The sequence below is a fragment of the Cydia strobilella genome, chromosome 20 (genome assembly GCF_947568885.1).
Source record: "Cydia strobilella chromosome 20, ilCydStro3.1, whole genome shotgun sequence".
Lineage (NCBI taxonomy): Eukaryota > Metazoa > Arthropoda > Insecta > Lepidoptera > Tortricidae > Cydia > Cydia strobilella.
This window is the reverse complement of record NC_086060.1, coordinates 4,121,993-4,138,099: the sequence shown is the minus strand read 5'-3', so window position 1 is coordinate 4,138,099 and position 16,107 is coordinate 4,121,993. Positions and strand designations below refer to the sequence as shown.

At 37.0% G+C, this 16,107-nt stretch overlaps 1 protein-coding gene across 3 annotated transcripts in view; it reads right to left on the bottom strand.

The window, feature by feature from the left end:
• LOC134750521 (serine/threonine-protein phosphatase 2A 55 kDa regulatory subunit B alpha isoform) overlaps positions 1-16,107 on the bottom strand; it is a 93,647-nt gene that overhangs the window by 67,087 nt on the left and 10,453 nt on the right. The gene's annotated exons all lie outside the window — the stretch shown is intronic.

Sequence of the window (16,107 nt, the reverse complement as noted above, 5' to 3'; positions counted from 1 at the left end):
GAATCTTCCTCTCCTAATCAGGGATCGCAGATGCGCGTGGACTGTTTTTATGTGACTATGCGCAAACGATGCGCGGGCCAGCCCTAAGTTGGGGGTTGGGGAGAACTATAATATAATCTGTGGTTGGGGCCCCCAACGTGCCCCAACGGCCCAACCCTATCCTGTGTTTGATAGCGGACAGACTTGACTGCTCGTATATGAGACACTGCTGCGAAATGCATGTTTCCAGTAGTGTTGTATATTGTAAAGTCTTGTAAATAAGTATAGAATAGTTAATTAGGCTTAGGTACTAACATTAGGAACTTAAGTCTACTAATAAATCTGTACGAGTCCATTGCTACTCGAAATAAATATTTTTCATTTCATTTCATTAACGTCGTCCTACATGGCTTACTTGAGTTAAGAACAACTTGAGAAGATCCGTGTGCATAGCCAATGTGACAATCGCATCCTTATTAGTGCGACAGTGACAGTTGCGTTACGTTCGCTACGAAGCGTAAACAATTGGCATGTTGACTTCGCACCCAGATCTGTAGCCTAAACCGAATAGATTTATTTAAATATTAAAGATAATTTAGTAACACAACATATTTCAACATAATCATACAGAGCCGGTTCCTACACTAGGCTTTGCTTGTCTCGATTGTCGAATAAATTAAATGTTTGTTGTTTATAGTATGTTTGTGGCTTACTACAACATAAATTTACGTAAGCGGGCGTAACGTTTTCTAAATCTAAATTCGCTCGTCTTAGCGCCACTTGCACCATCCCACTAACGCGGGGTTAACCGGTTAAACCGTTAACACAGTGTCAAATTGTACTGGTAACCATGGTAACTCCGGGTTTAACCGGTTAACCCCGGGTTAGTGAATGATGCAATTGGCCCTTAAAAATGAGATCAGGGTCTATACTTCGGTAACCCATATTTTTATTCTCACATTTATATACCGTTTATACTCTTATCGCCCTACGGGGAAATTCAATATGGTTCAGAGGGTACCCTCATATAATACATATACATATATATATGCTTTCGTGACATTTGTGCGGCAGTGCGGACCTGGGATAGCTAGGATCCTTAAGTATGACGGATGGCGTCCCTGGGTAGGTAACGGTTTATTTGCGCTATTCATTTCGTTGACATGTGGCAAATATTTCTGGAAAGTGTGGACTTTTGAGTATTAATTTAAAACCATTTTTAAATTGGGCATTTGTTTTAAACTGGCGATATCCCCCCTGTCTATTATTATTGTATTATATTATTAAGCTGCTTCCGCCCTTGTGTGTGTGAGGTGGTCAAAAATGATGGGTTCTAACCTCGATTCTGCTGAACTTAAAGAGAACAGATTGTGTCTAACCTAAACAGCAGAAAAAAATAGTTCTTGAAAAAAATTCAAAGAGATGACTGGGCCAGTTGCACCTTTCCACTCAACTAACCCGGGGTTAACCTGTTAAACCGAGTTACCATGGTTACCAGTACAATTTACTTTCTATAGGTACATCTCTCTCGCACTAATATGCCAGTACGAGCGAGATACATAGAAAGTAAGTTACGTTCACGCTAGTTTATGTCAGTGCCAAACTGGTGGTAGCTCTACCTACTTTAATTGAAAATCTAACTTCAACGTTGTTTAAATAAGCTTAGGGATTACAAACTAAAGGGTACTTAACTTACACTTTGAGGGCTTTGAGTTTAGTTTTCTCTACGCATTTGCCTGAAATTACAGATACCGAGATACCTAGATATAGACCTATACGACTGTCTAGTATTCCACCTAATTAACTCATTAGAAGTAGCGCGGCTACTGGCTGGTTACACAAAAGATGTATAGAAAAACAAATAACTGACAATTCAGTGTCATCAAAAACGTGATAAAACTAACACGAAACCAAAATAATACTCGGTAAAAACCTATTTAAAGTGCTCCACCAAGAAAGGATATCACCAGGCAGCCACCAGCAGAGCCCTCTGCCAGCAGCAGACCCGAAAACCATCCGGTAAGCCTACCTAAATCTTCTGGATTAATATAGTACAAATCACCAATTACTGTCCACTGGCTTTACGCCACAAACAGTGGCGGTACTTTCCATACAAGCCCAAAAGCCGGGCTTGCCTTAGTTGCCTTACCGAAATTACGTGATAAGATCAATATAGATTATGTTTAAACCGCGAGCCAAAAGAACCCGTATTATTAAATTCAAGCCTCAGCGCTCGGATCGCGGCGCCACTGATAGACGAGTCGAGTAGGAAACATTTGTTACTGTTACTGGGCCAAATTAATGAAAAAAAAATATTTTTTTTGTAATACTAGTCTCAAGTTTCAACTGAACCCTAATGATAAAAAAATTGAGACATCTTTAGTCTCAATTTTTTTAATTCCGTTACAATTTTTCATAGACTATAATTTTATTGAAATGGATGGATTAAAAATATACCCAATGGAAATTTTGGACGACGTGGGACTAGGTAGATTTGCGTAACGTCTAACCCATATTTTTTTGAATAAAGAAATATTTTAGGACATTATTACACAAATTGACTAAGCCCGCTGCATATATATTTTTATATTTAAGAATTAAGAACGCCCGTGTGTGCTGAATGTGAATCTTCTTCACAGTGCGGAGTCTATGAGGGTGCATATACCTTGAATACCTTCAAGTTAATATTGATTCTGGACGAAGCAAATTCTTTTCATTTTAATTGAAATGCCTCGACGTACTTAGAGCATAAGAATTCGCTTGGGCGTGTGCTGCCCTTATACAGTATGTTTTCCCTATGGGCGCCGCCAGGATTACTTTCAGGGAGGTGCATACCTTATGTGAAATAGAAGCAGTCGATGCCTTTCGTTTTTTAAATTTTTAAAACACTTCCACCACGAGGCTTTAAATGCAGGGCTCGATTCTACTAGCTAAATCGAGCTACTCTTACTAAGGGACCAACCGCGAAATCGCGAACATTTTTTTGGCTTTTCAATAGAAAACATCGACATCTAATCTGAATCATCTGGCGGTCTAGCATGAGTTGTGTTCTCGCGCGCGAGTCCATAACTCCATACTGGAAGTCGCGCTAGATGTATGGACTGTATGGAGTCGCGCGCCAGAACGCAACTCATGCTAGTAGGTTTAGACCTCAAAATGTATGAAAAGCCAATATGTTTTTCGGGGTTGGTCCTATTATGGAAGTATTTCAGTGTAGCGAGTAGAATAACACTCTTAAGGTCCTTTATCACTGACCTTCGTTTAATCCATACTGAACGCGATACCTTGTATTGATGGTAAGTATTAAAATATTTTATTAAGTCGGTAACGGTAATATGTAATATTTTTGTCTATGCGTTCAATATTACCTAATACGTGACTAGTTAGTGACGTAATCATTGACACTGCAGGCATTTTTATGCTGACTTTTATTATATTATTTAACTTATTATGTCACTCTACTAGTCTGTGACGCACGATGCATAAAAAATGTAAATGGTATGTTAACACCGAATTAAAGAGAGCAGTTATACCTGTTTTTTAAGCATTTGCTTATGTAGTAGACACTGGGCAAAGGTTGGTAATTAAAACTACATCAATAATTACCTAAATTAACAGGTAAAACTATTCAAATACTTAGATAGGTAATACATATATTCATATTAAGGTAACTACGAACATATTTATTTTTAAGGAAAAATAATGTCAAAATATATAATATCATTTTATAAATTCAATTGTTTTCAATTTTCTAAATCTTGTACACTGCATAAATAGTAGCGGATGAAACAACGCAATGCAACAGTTATTTGTGCATCAAGAGAGGAAAGTTGGTTTTTCTTGCGAGTGTTTATTTTGAGTCCCGAAAAAGCGAAAGATTCTAAGGTAGAATCTTGAGCGTAGCGAGGGACTCAAAAACACGAGATGTAAAATAACTTTGCTCTCGTGTTGCACACATAATTTTTCACCTCAGTAGTGAGAACATATTAAAGGTTAAAATGTATTTCGAATTACACAGAATAAACAGAAAAAAAAGTATTATAATATGTACGATACGATAAGATACGATACGATACGAGACGAGACCGGACCGGACCGTACCGTACCGTACCGTACCGTAAAAGTATGAAGTTCATGGCCTTCACTAAATTAAAAAGCTACATTGTTCCACTCCCTGGAGTGAGGAAAGTGCGACTTTCCTCACTCCAGGGAGTGACGAAAGTAGGCTTGTTCGAGCTGCTGAGGTGAAAAAGTTTCTGCCATCCTGGAATACTTTTCCAAATAGGGATACCTATAATTATCTCTACAGTTCGCGTTTATAAGTGTCTGTTACTTGCTGTTACAGTCAAATTGTTCTACATATAGAGATATCTTATAAACTGAAATAAATGTCATATATTAAAGAAAAAGTGACGAAGCCCTCCGGTGGTGAAGGCCAGATTCGAACCGGCGTCTAGCAATCCGGGCTAACGCCACGAACCCCTAGGCCATCCCGCCACGGTGGAACCGGTCCCATATGGGAAATTCCCATGCTATTTACTATAGGAAGCTCGACTTTGCTCCTAGTACGAGTAAACCGGAATTCCTTATAAATATGTTTACGACTAGTCGAGGTCGTACGTAGTCGACCGAACTGCGACTTTATTAGTGGGTAGTAGAGTTTATTATGGTGATCATAGCATGGAGACCTACGTGAGAATTGTGGAAGTGGATGCGAGTATAGTGCTACTGCTAAATTGGCATCAGCTGTTCTCATTCTTTCTACTCTGTGTTTCGTACGTGAGAATTGTGGAAGTGGATGCGAGTATAGTGCTACTGCTAAGTATTGGCATCAGCTGTTCTCATTCTTTCTACTCTGAGCTTCGTACGTGAGAATTGTGGAAGTGGATGCGAGTATAGTGCTACTGCTAAGTATTGGCATCAGCTGTTTTCAATCTTTCTACTCTGTGCTTCGCAGACCGCGAAACTGCCACTGTAAACTAGTCAGCCCTGCTGCGTGCTGCCGCTAATAGCACGAGTGGCGTTCTCGCGCGTAATTTCATACATCTTGCGTTACATCAAGTATCCAGGAGTCGTAGCACGGTACGCTTATCACCATGCCTGTCACGTTCTAACAAGTATGTGAGTGCGAAAGTGACGGATTTAGGGATAGGGGAAACCATGCTGCGCGGGCTGGACTCGATCGGCTGGAGACGGTATGGAGAGGCGGACAAAGCTGACTCTGCATGGCATTTGCAATGATAAGGTGTGGCAAAAAAAAAATTGATACTCCTTTATTTTGTTCTGCTGAAATCGGTGCCAAGTTAACTATTAAAAGTCGTTAGAGGCGGACCCATCCTTCGCAGCTGAGGATTTGGGCTAGCCACAGACCAGCTATACCAAAAAATTTAGAAACTAACACCCCGACAACACAGAACGCATACCAAATGTACCTACCAATCACATTATGACACTCCTGACTTAATTAATTATATTATTATACTCTTTGCTCCTGCATTTAGCGGGTGTGCCATTCCCAATAGGGAATATTAGGCAAAACTCTGACTAGAGGGCGTCACTAGCACAAGCACTGGGCCTACCGCTAAATGACACGACGAAAATCGAAAGTTCGGTTTCTGCCTCTTTATCATTTTTGCAACACACATGATCACACATCTCATTGAACACCTATGTGTTCAATCGATAGAGAGGCAGATAACGGCAGATAACGAAATTTCGATTTTAACGTTTCGCGATAGGCCACCTCTAAACAAACCACCTTGATGCAATGTCATAGTGAAAACTCATTTCATTTCAACATTCACGAGAATCAGTTAAGAATAGCGAAGCATTTTTGCCCAAACTGAAACGGAGACCTTCGCTAACGCTCGGTCAATAACGGCAAACCATTAATTTCTTACCCACGATTAGTCCCAAAGATGCCGCGTGCAGAAACGAGGCGTTCCTAAACTTTCTTCCTTCTACAAACAACTTAAGGATGACTCACGCTAGACCGGGCCGGGCCCGGGTCGAGGCGTCCGACATGACCTTTTCTATGACGGCTGATCGGTGATCACGTGGTGCTTTCCATAGAGAACGAAGCGCCGGAAGCTCCGGCCCGGCCCCGGCCCGGTCAAGCGTGAGTCATCCTTTACCTGTGGATGTTGATGTTTTCCTTCTATATGAATCAGTTGATGTTTTTCTTCTATATGATTCAATTTGTTACCGTGTTTGTGTAAGTACTTACTTACGTTTTTTTGGGAATAAGCTGTTTTGAGATTATATACAAATAAAGACAATGGCGTTATGAAATTGAAGTGCAACGAACTAGTTCTTGGTGACCATTCATGCATGAAGTATCAATATACACTGTCAATAAATTAGGTCAGTCACGCTCTGTTGAACATTGCAGTTACTTATAGCGTAAGGAAACAATGAGGCTGAAGCCACAGAACCCAAAACAATCACAATGGCATGATATATCATTCAATGGCATGACGCGTCACTGTTGTGCCTACAAGAGTCGTCAGTCCACTGTATACTTTTCATCACACTCGCTCAGTAAATGTGGAATTACACGCAGGCTTAGCGGGAACTAATAGAAAAAGCGTTTTCCCTAAGGAGTTATGAAGTTTCTAGTACATATTATAATTAACAGTTTTTTGTCTTTATACTTCTTTTTGTATCGCAAGTGTGATAAAAAGCATTGTGTGTAACTCGGGGCGTAATAATATTGCAAACTCGAGTCTATAAATCGCTCCGGCAAGCCGTCGCGATTGAACTATACTCTCGTTTGCAATATTTAACTTACGGCCCATGTTGCACAATGTACTATTTTTACACTTTGACAGTAGTGTGTCTGCCAAGTTACGAGTTGGCTAATCAATAATCTATAGGGGCATTCCAGAACTGTGTCGGGTACGTGGGTCAAAATCCTTTTAGTTGTCTTTTTTTTGTCCCCAAAATGTGACGGAGTGGAGCTTTTTGTAAGGGGTGAAATTAAGTTTTCAATTTGGTCGTGTGAATAAGTCATAAGTCATTTATTCAACAGCTAGGAAGACATGCAATAGCACTCGACTTTTTTTATTTATTTGATAAAAGACAAAAATAAGCGTGACATAGTGGTCAGAAACAAGACAACAAAAATAATTTTGACCCACGTGACACTTCTGTTATATGTAGTAGATTGTTAATCGAGAAGCCAAGGGTTGAAAGGCACCCATTTCTGTCGAGGTATTAGTTTGGCGCTCGAACGCACGATTCACGATTTTTTTTCATATTTTTTTGGACCTATAAGTTCAAAAGTTAGATGGGGCACAAACAATAAGGGACATAATTAGAACGGCATGTTATGTGTAACCACGCACCGTCGTCGCGACATTATTAAATTATGTATGAGATTCCGCAGACTATGGAAATACAAGTCTAGTGCGTGTGATAACATAAGAAAATCAACGGTTGCCACTAGAGTAAAATACAACGTTTTCATAGGTCCCCGGCAAGCTCGGCCGAATTGCACCTTCCCATACAAACGTAGTTCCGCTCTCATTTTAAAACTACTTGTTGGATTGTAATGAAACTTTGCACATACAATGACATGAGGTATATCTAGGTCTGAAATTAGTTTATATAGCTCCAGTTTATAAAACCAACGAAATAGAGCAAAAACAAGTTTTGTACGAAAAACTTAAATTCGCTGTATTTTTTTTAACTATGGTATCTGAAGCTACAGAGCTACGGAACTACGTTTGTATGGAGAACCAGCGCCAAAAAGCCGCTCCCATATAAGTGCTAAGAAGAACGTAACTCCGATTGTATGGCGGCTAGGTTCTTCTTGTGACTATTAAATAGCGTTTTTGTGAAGAATTTAACCGATATTGCGGATTTACAAAAAATCGTTTTTACAATTTATTCATAAAAAGTTATTTTGATATATCATTAACCCCAAGTATTTTATGGGATAATATAAACATCATAAACACATAATAAAAGAGATAATGGATTCGACCTTTAGTTTTTTATGTCCGCCCACGTAGCATCTAATGACAATAGCATTAAGTTGTCACTTACTTACTTTATAGCGGCATTATTTACTTACCTCTTGCATTTTGCGATAGTAAATAAGCAAACTTCCGTACTCTCCTACTAAGTACTACGCCTACTATACGGATATTCACTTCTAGGGTACAGTCTGGCAAAAAAGAGTAGAAATTAAAAAGTGGCAACACTGTAGTGTCGTCCCTTTCAAATCAATCTAAGAAAAACGGGACGACACTACAGTATGTTGCCACTATTTAATTTCTACTCTTTTTTGTCAGACTGTAATAATATTAACACGTTCACTGTCCCCATACAGTAATATATGTATTGGGGATTGGGAAAGCCGTGAGTGTCTCAGGGAGGGACATCGATAAAATACCGACTTTTAAAGTCGAGAAAAGAAAACCATAATAATATACAATAATATATAATAGATAATATTATATAATAATAGTATTAAGTAAATAATGACAAATTTAAATAATGTTTTATATTTTCTGTGACTAAATAAATCATTGTCAATTATGTCATGCATGAGTTGTTTTTTAAACAGTGTCATTAGGTCACATTACGATAATAACAATTGACACTTGACTGCCAATATTGACAATAACACGATAATTTTATATAATAATGAATAATGAATCTCGCGAACTGAGCGTTCTTTGCCTAAATCTATCAGTCACTGATATAAACAGTGCATGAATTTATACCTAGAGCGGTAATCAGACTTTAAAATCGGTTAGTTTTGGTAATCGCTAATGCCTATTGTGCTCGCAATTGGTACTACGAGTCGTATCATATGGTAGCATCTCCCTCCTTCTAAAGGTATATAGAAAACATTGTCAGGGTCATTAGATTTAGTTTTCCTATAGATGAAAACTAGAGGGAGGGATGTTCATTCAACATTAGTTCCATTTGCCTCTCCTTAAACCTAGAGGGAGGGATATTCAATTCACCATTCGTTCCATTCGCCTCACCATAAAATCCAAGACGTATGTATATTAACGTCTAATCAATTAGGAAGGATGTCATGATCCGTTCGATTGATCGCTTCGAACAAAAGAACAATACTTGGGAGCGTCTCTGATTGCTCTACGTTGAATGTCTGGTATAATGACAACAACACAGACAATCCTACCAAAGGAAAAGCCTTAAAGGTTTAATTTATTCTCCGTCTAGATTGATTGCCGTTTTTGACGTAATGGTACGGAACCCTTAGTGCGCGAGTCCGACTCGCACTTGGCCGGTGTTTACTTTTCGATTGACGTTTTACCTATAAACTATTGGAATATTGGCCCCGGGGGTCTCCAAACCTTTTGACCTAAAAGCTTTTGGCTCTCGCTTTTCGTCGGCTAGCTTGTATGACCGACTTATTCCGCAAACCAAAAAGTAACGGCTCATGCACTGGATGTATAGAATAAATCTTCTCAAATGATTTTTACGTCTAAGACTCTAATCTGTTATGGAGCGGTAAGCCATTGTGTGCCATTTTGTCTCTGAGCGCGTGCCACGGCGCGTGCTATTGTGTCTAACAATGGCACACAATGGCCTACCGCTCGCATAAAAGAAACAATGGCTTTTGTTTAACAGATTAGGGTCTTAGACGTAAAAATCATTTGAGAAGATGCAGACTTTACGAATTCTAATTTCCTAGTATTATCGGGGTGACTATGAAGTGACAAAACTTATTGCTAGTTAAATTCAAAATCGGTAAGTGTATAGCCACTCGGTAAAACCGGTAAATCTCACACAAGCTACGTCACGCTCGTCCGTGGGAACGCTGCGTAATCATAGCTTGCACGCGGTTCCGGTGGCTCACGTCACGTCACGTGTCGTGACACGAGATATGGGTTAGGCTTTGTTAAACTTGGACACTATGTGTAGTGTGTGTGTCAGTTACATGATTGGGGTTAGCGTATAGCCCGTTTTAAGATGGAAGAATAGCTTTGCGATCGTAAATATCGTAATAGGTACTTTTATGATAAAATTGTACGAACGGGTCTACCGCGATTTAATTTCATTGTTTTTACCTTAAATTGCGACGTTTCAGCTGAGAATTGAGCTGCACCAGCTGTGCTCACGGAAAAACAAAGAAATTAAATCGCGGTAGACCCGTTCGTATAATTAAATATATGTTCAAAACGCGAGAGTTTAAAGTGTTTTTTGATGAAAGTTACATTTCGGGAGAAAACGGTTTCCATTGCACTAACTAAATCTTAACAAATCACTTTGATTTTGATGTCGATCGCTTCAACATAATATGTGTCGTTTTCAACCAGAAGGTACCACATTGTCGCTTGTCGATAAGGTTGATTTCAAATTGAAGCTATATGGAAATAGCGCCTTACTGACAACCGACAATAAGTACCCTTTTGGATGAAAATGGCACATATATTCTAGGTTTAGAGGTTTCGCTTTAAAAACAAAATTGCAAATTTTAAAAAAAGGTAGTAAACCTATAAACCTTCCGCTGTCCGTCCGTCTGTCTGTCTGTCACCAGCCTGTATCTCATGAACCGTGATAGTTAGACAGTTAAAACTTTCATGATGTATTTCTGTTGCCGCTATAACAACAAATACTAAAAACAGAATAATATAAATATTTAAATAATATAAATATCCTATATAACAAACTTGATTTTTTTTGCTGTCTTTTGCGTAATGGTACGGAACCCTTGGAACTCGCACTTGGCCGGTTTTTTTAAAAGAAGAAGAGTTCAATACCTAATATCTATGTTATTAGTTAATAGCTACTTTCAATTATTCTGTGACGTATCGTATAATATGATAACAGTGCGTCCAATCCAATTGTAATGATAAAGCCTATTAACAAATGACTATGTGATTGTCAATCATTAATGACCAGCGGTCAGCGGTCACGTAGGCGCGGGACACTTGCCGTCAAACTGTCATTAGCTCTTGCCGAGATGTCATTAATAGACGGAGACAAACCTGTGATAACTCGGGGCACATTCTAGGGATTTGATATCGATAAAAAAGATATCGATATATATTTTGCATCCGTCAGCCGTCCATTAGTTATTATATTGTCAGAATAATTTTGATGAAGAACTCCTTTCAGGCATATTTTATAAAATAAATAAGGTTTGTCTCGAAACGGTTTATGTACCTAATGGTATTTTCAATACTTAAGGTAAATTTCACTTGTTATGTACTTTTAGCAATAAATGAATATGGAGTAATGTTTAAGAAATAATAAATAACGATATAAAGTGATTAGAATAAAACATATAATGCCAATGTGGAAATACGATTTTGTATAAATATATTTATTTTGTAGAACATTTAGATGTTGACAGTAACATCGATATATTTAATTGTCGATAAAATATTTTGCTACGTCACTTTAGTATAAGTGCCCCGAGTTATCCTACGTTTGGATTGGACTGAGAATCTCAGTCTGAGATGCTTGGGATTTTTAGGTTAACCCTTTCAACGCTAAACTAAATCTTATATGGTGGATCCCTACATCCCTAGAATATGCTGGTTTGTATTAATTATGTTAAAGTGTACGTGATGATTTGGATACGATAAATGACCTTTAAATGCCAATGAGTAAATGTGGCACTCAGATGTATAAAAAATCTCATGCACATACGGCATACCTACTAAATACGTTTATTAACCCGTTTTAGTATGCCGTATTAATCTTTACCTATATCTGTAATATAGTTTGTGGTTCTTTGTATACAGACCAACTGGTCGTGTGTTATCCAACCTTGACATTGGCCAAATCATCATTTCATCAAGGCTTTGATGAAGCCATAAAAAAAACCTGTTCATTCAGTAATCAGTTCCTAATCTCCGCGGCATGAGCATGACAGTGCGCCGCGAGCTTGCGGGCTCTAGTAGATTGATTGATTAGGAATTAGGATTAAGAGCCAACAGGAGTGGTCATTTCTCCATACAAACGTACTCGACTGTTTCCTCCGTGGTTTTTGAAGCTAGAGCAATGATTTTTTCAACACAGATTAATATTGTCAATATCTGTGTCGGTGTGTTTTGCTTTTTTTGATATTTTTGTTTTTTAAGGCGCTAGAGCCCTTCACACATGGCCAAAAATGGCCTCACTGACTATGCCGCAATGAGAGGCGTGGTATTCAAAACTGGTATCAATTAGCCAAAAAATCAAAACAGTCCGACACAGACAATTTCATAGTCATTTAGATTTCCAAATTTGGTTACGATTGGTTAAGTTTTGGAGGAGGAAACAGTCGAGTACAAAACCTCGATTTTTGAGATTTTTACGCAGGATTTTTCGCCTAAGCTGCAGTTGTTCTTATCGCACTAATTTTAGGGGCGGGGTCAAGTTTCTAAATACGTACACAAACAGAAAAGTGATGGGCAATAGTCGACATTAAATGTCGATAATCTAGTGATGTGATAAGATCGATAAACCTTTTCAAAGTCGCGATTTGCCTCTTAGTAGGCGAAGTAAGTAAAGTGAGTATGCACTTTGGCCTCAGGGGATATCGTTTAACACTATTTATTATTCCTTGGTTCATACAAAGCTGAGCTGACGCACTAGCTACGAGATTAAGTCCTGGTAACCCGCGAAAAAGGGAGGGGAAAAGTCGGCTTCTGCGGTCCAGTTTGCCTCTATTTCTACATATCTGTTGCTATGAGATCAAATTTGGTATAATTATTGTGTAAATTAGGGACGAATAATTTATTTTAGAAATAATAGTTTCACATTTTCGTACACAAATCTGAATATATGAACGAAACATTAAAATCATATATAATTTTTGGTCACTGATTTGCTCTTTAGAAGCAAATTGTGGTGATTTGCACTAAAAATTAATTACACAATTTAGTCCATTTATTCGTTATTTAGAAAAGTATCAGTTCTAAGTACGTATTCATACATTTGATTGTAAAAAGAATTAGTAATACTTTGGTTAAAATATTGTTTTATATTTTACAATTTTCACTATTATTCTAAAATTTATTTTAAATAAAGTATTACTTTTATTAAATCGTTTATGACGTGATCTTATTAAGTATGTATATGAAAAGGGCTCCACGAGGCGAAATACTTTTTACGCCAATTATTTTCTTTTTTTTTATTTACAATAAAGACGAAAGTTCGAGAAAAATGTGGTTACTTAATAATTGCCTAACTTGTTGAAAAAATAACTTTACATACTATCAACTTATAACCGTAGTATATTCCATGATATGTTTTAAATGCACCATATTTTTTTCTAATTTTTAAAAGAATATTTAATACCTTTAAAATAATATCTCTCTGTCTGTCTGACTGTCTGTCAATCTATCTGTCAGTCTGTCACCAGGCTGTATCTCATGAACCGTGATAGCTAGACAGTTGCAATTTTTACAGATGATGTATTTCTGTTGCCGCTATAACAAGAAATACTAAAAACAGAATAAAATAAATATTTAAGTGGGGCTCCCCCCGCTCCCCAAACAACAAACGTGATTTTTTGCTGTTTTTTGCGTAATGGTACGTTTGCGTTTTTTGTTAATAGCTTTTGAACTTTTTTTATGTGGGAATGCTTCGAACACATTTTTCTAGACATCATTCCGAATCTAATGAGGTATCATACGTATTTTTAGGAGTTAGTATCTCTATTAGTGGCAGCCGTACAAGCCCAATTTCAAAGAAAAACCGCAAATGGATGTACAAGTTAGCCGTTTGGCACACGCATACTGAGGTCAAAACAAAATTTTTGACCCGCAGTTCCTAAAAAAATCCCTTAGGAAGGGTGTGCTACAACATTTTTTTTTTTGTATGGAAAAAAACATTTTTTTTTTTCAAAAACCTATCGTGTGTGGTATCATACGAAAGGGCTTTTTGAGGCGATTCTAAAAGTATACCAAATCATTACATTTTAGCCATTTTTTTTTGTAAATTAAAACAAATAGAATTTTCAAAACATACCAAGTTTGGGGTCAAGTTAAAGGGTTAAAGAGGTATTTCCCGTTGGATATATGGATATTACGTATCCTTGTATGATTAATATGTACCGTATCTGCAGTACAGTTCCATAAGTCTCGTAAAATAGGTATTGAAGTAGAACGGCCGGTGCGGGCCGTAGCAACTACGCTCGCATTCCATTGCTAATTGTTCTGTTTATAAGTTATTGATATACCCGACAAAAAAAAAACAAAAAAAAGTGTTTTTTGTTTAATTTAGTTCAATTTGTATACTTTTAGTTTAAGTCATATATGTTAATACCTACAGTATTAAGTTATTTGTTATAGGTTAAGTGTGCGCTCACCGATAAAATGTATTTTGCGTGAAAAAACAATTAATTCTCGTGTAAGTGAATATTATGTATTCTTATGAGAAAATAAAGATCTTTAAACCTAACTGTGTCACTTTGTATTTAAAAAAAAAACTAAATAAAATTATTTTTAAAATTCCTTTTTTTGGGTTAGATATGAGGAAATCACGTATCATTTTTGGTATATTGTACAAAAAAAAATCAGCCATATCGTATCTGGAGGAGCCCAAACTTGGTATGTTTTGAAAATTCTTTTTGTTTCAATTTAAGAAAAATGGCTAAAATGTAATGATGTGATATATTTTCAGAATCGCTTCAAAAAGCCCTTTCGTATGATAGATAAGAGAAGAATACGATAGGTTTAAAAAAAAAAGTTTTTTTATAAAAAAAAAAAGATTTTTTATACAAAAAAAAGTTTCAGCACTCCCCTCCCAAGGGATTTTTTTTTAGGAACTGCGGCTCGATAATTTTGTTTTGACCTCTAGTATACGTGTACCAAACGGCTAACCTGTACATCGATTTGCGGTTTTTTAATGCGAACAGCTTACACTATATTTTTAACCACCTTGAACGTTTTGTAGACTAGACTATTGTCCCAAATTGGGGTTTCTTATTCATTCCGACCAGGATTAGGAGCTCTTCAAACATACCTATTTTAATCAAAATCTGACTCATAAATAAAAAACGGACCATTAATAAAACTGTATAATTACATCAACGTAAGAAATATCTCATGTCACATGTTTCTTTGTTATGATAATTTTATCTAACCTGAGGCTTTCTTTTTTTCTAATCAACGAAGCCGGAGAGCGACAAATTTGTTTTTCATCACACTTGCTCGAAAAGATCTTATTTCATGCAGGTGTACTGAAGGGAAAACAAAAGGCCTATATTGTTCCCGCGGGAGTTATAGCTTTCTTTTTTTAATTAGATATGTCACTAATTCATACGAAGTACGAACCAAGTAAGTTATAAGTAATAGTGGAAGTGGAGTGCAAAGTTGTATTTTACCCGCGAGTGTGGAATTGAAACACGAGCACGCGAAAGGATTCTATAGTTGAACCACGAGCGAAGCGAGTGGTTCTAAAATAGAATCCTGAGCGTAGCAAGTGTTTCAACACACGAGAAGTAAAATACATTTGCACCCGTGTGTAACACAAAACTTTTCCTCTCACTATAGCGAGGAAAGTGCAACATCCACAGGCGTTAGATCATCTTCATCACTGGAATCACTTATTTTGTACGATATTATAACAGAAAACACTGGAAATTCTGATTTTTGCGTGAGTCGGTGAGAATTGTTTTTAAGTAAAAAATTTGTTGACAAATGACAATGTTGACATTTCTGTTCTGACCTGACGTATGAAATGTCAACGATGCGTTTTGAAATTGCATCGACTCAACTTGTGCGTTCAGAATTATATTTAACATCATTATAAAAAATCTAACGTTTCTTATGGAATTTTAAGGTTTATGACTTAAAATTATTAAATAAAGCTAAATTTGGTATTTTTTATTAGATTCTCAAACCATTTATTTAATGATAATTAATATCGAACGAACCATTTTTATGAGCGTTTTACGTTTTGTTATCTGTCAAGCTACTTAAACACGCTCCATTCAAGGTCAAATTACTTTCCCCACTAGTGGATAAAATGCGTTTTTCCCCGCTTGTTTTAAAGGATAAAAGACGGCTTTCCGAGCTAGTGAGGGGAAAAATACTTTGTTTAAAGTATAAGGGTGTGTAAGGGAGTTTTACTTCTAAAATACTGACAATTATAATTTAGTATTTTTGTTTATAATATTTAATCGGATTAATTTAATAGCCGTTTAAA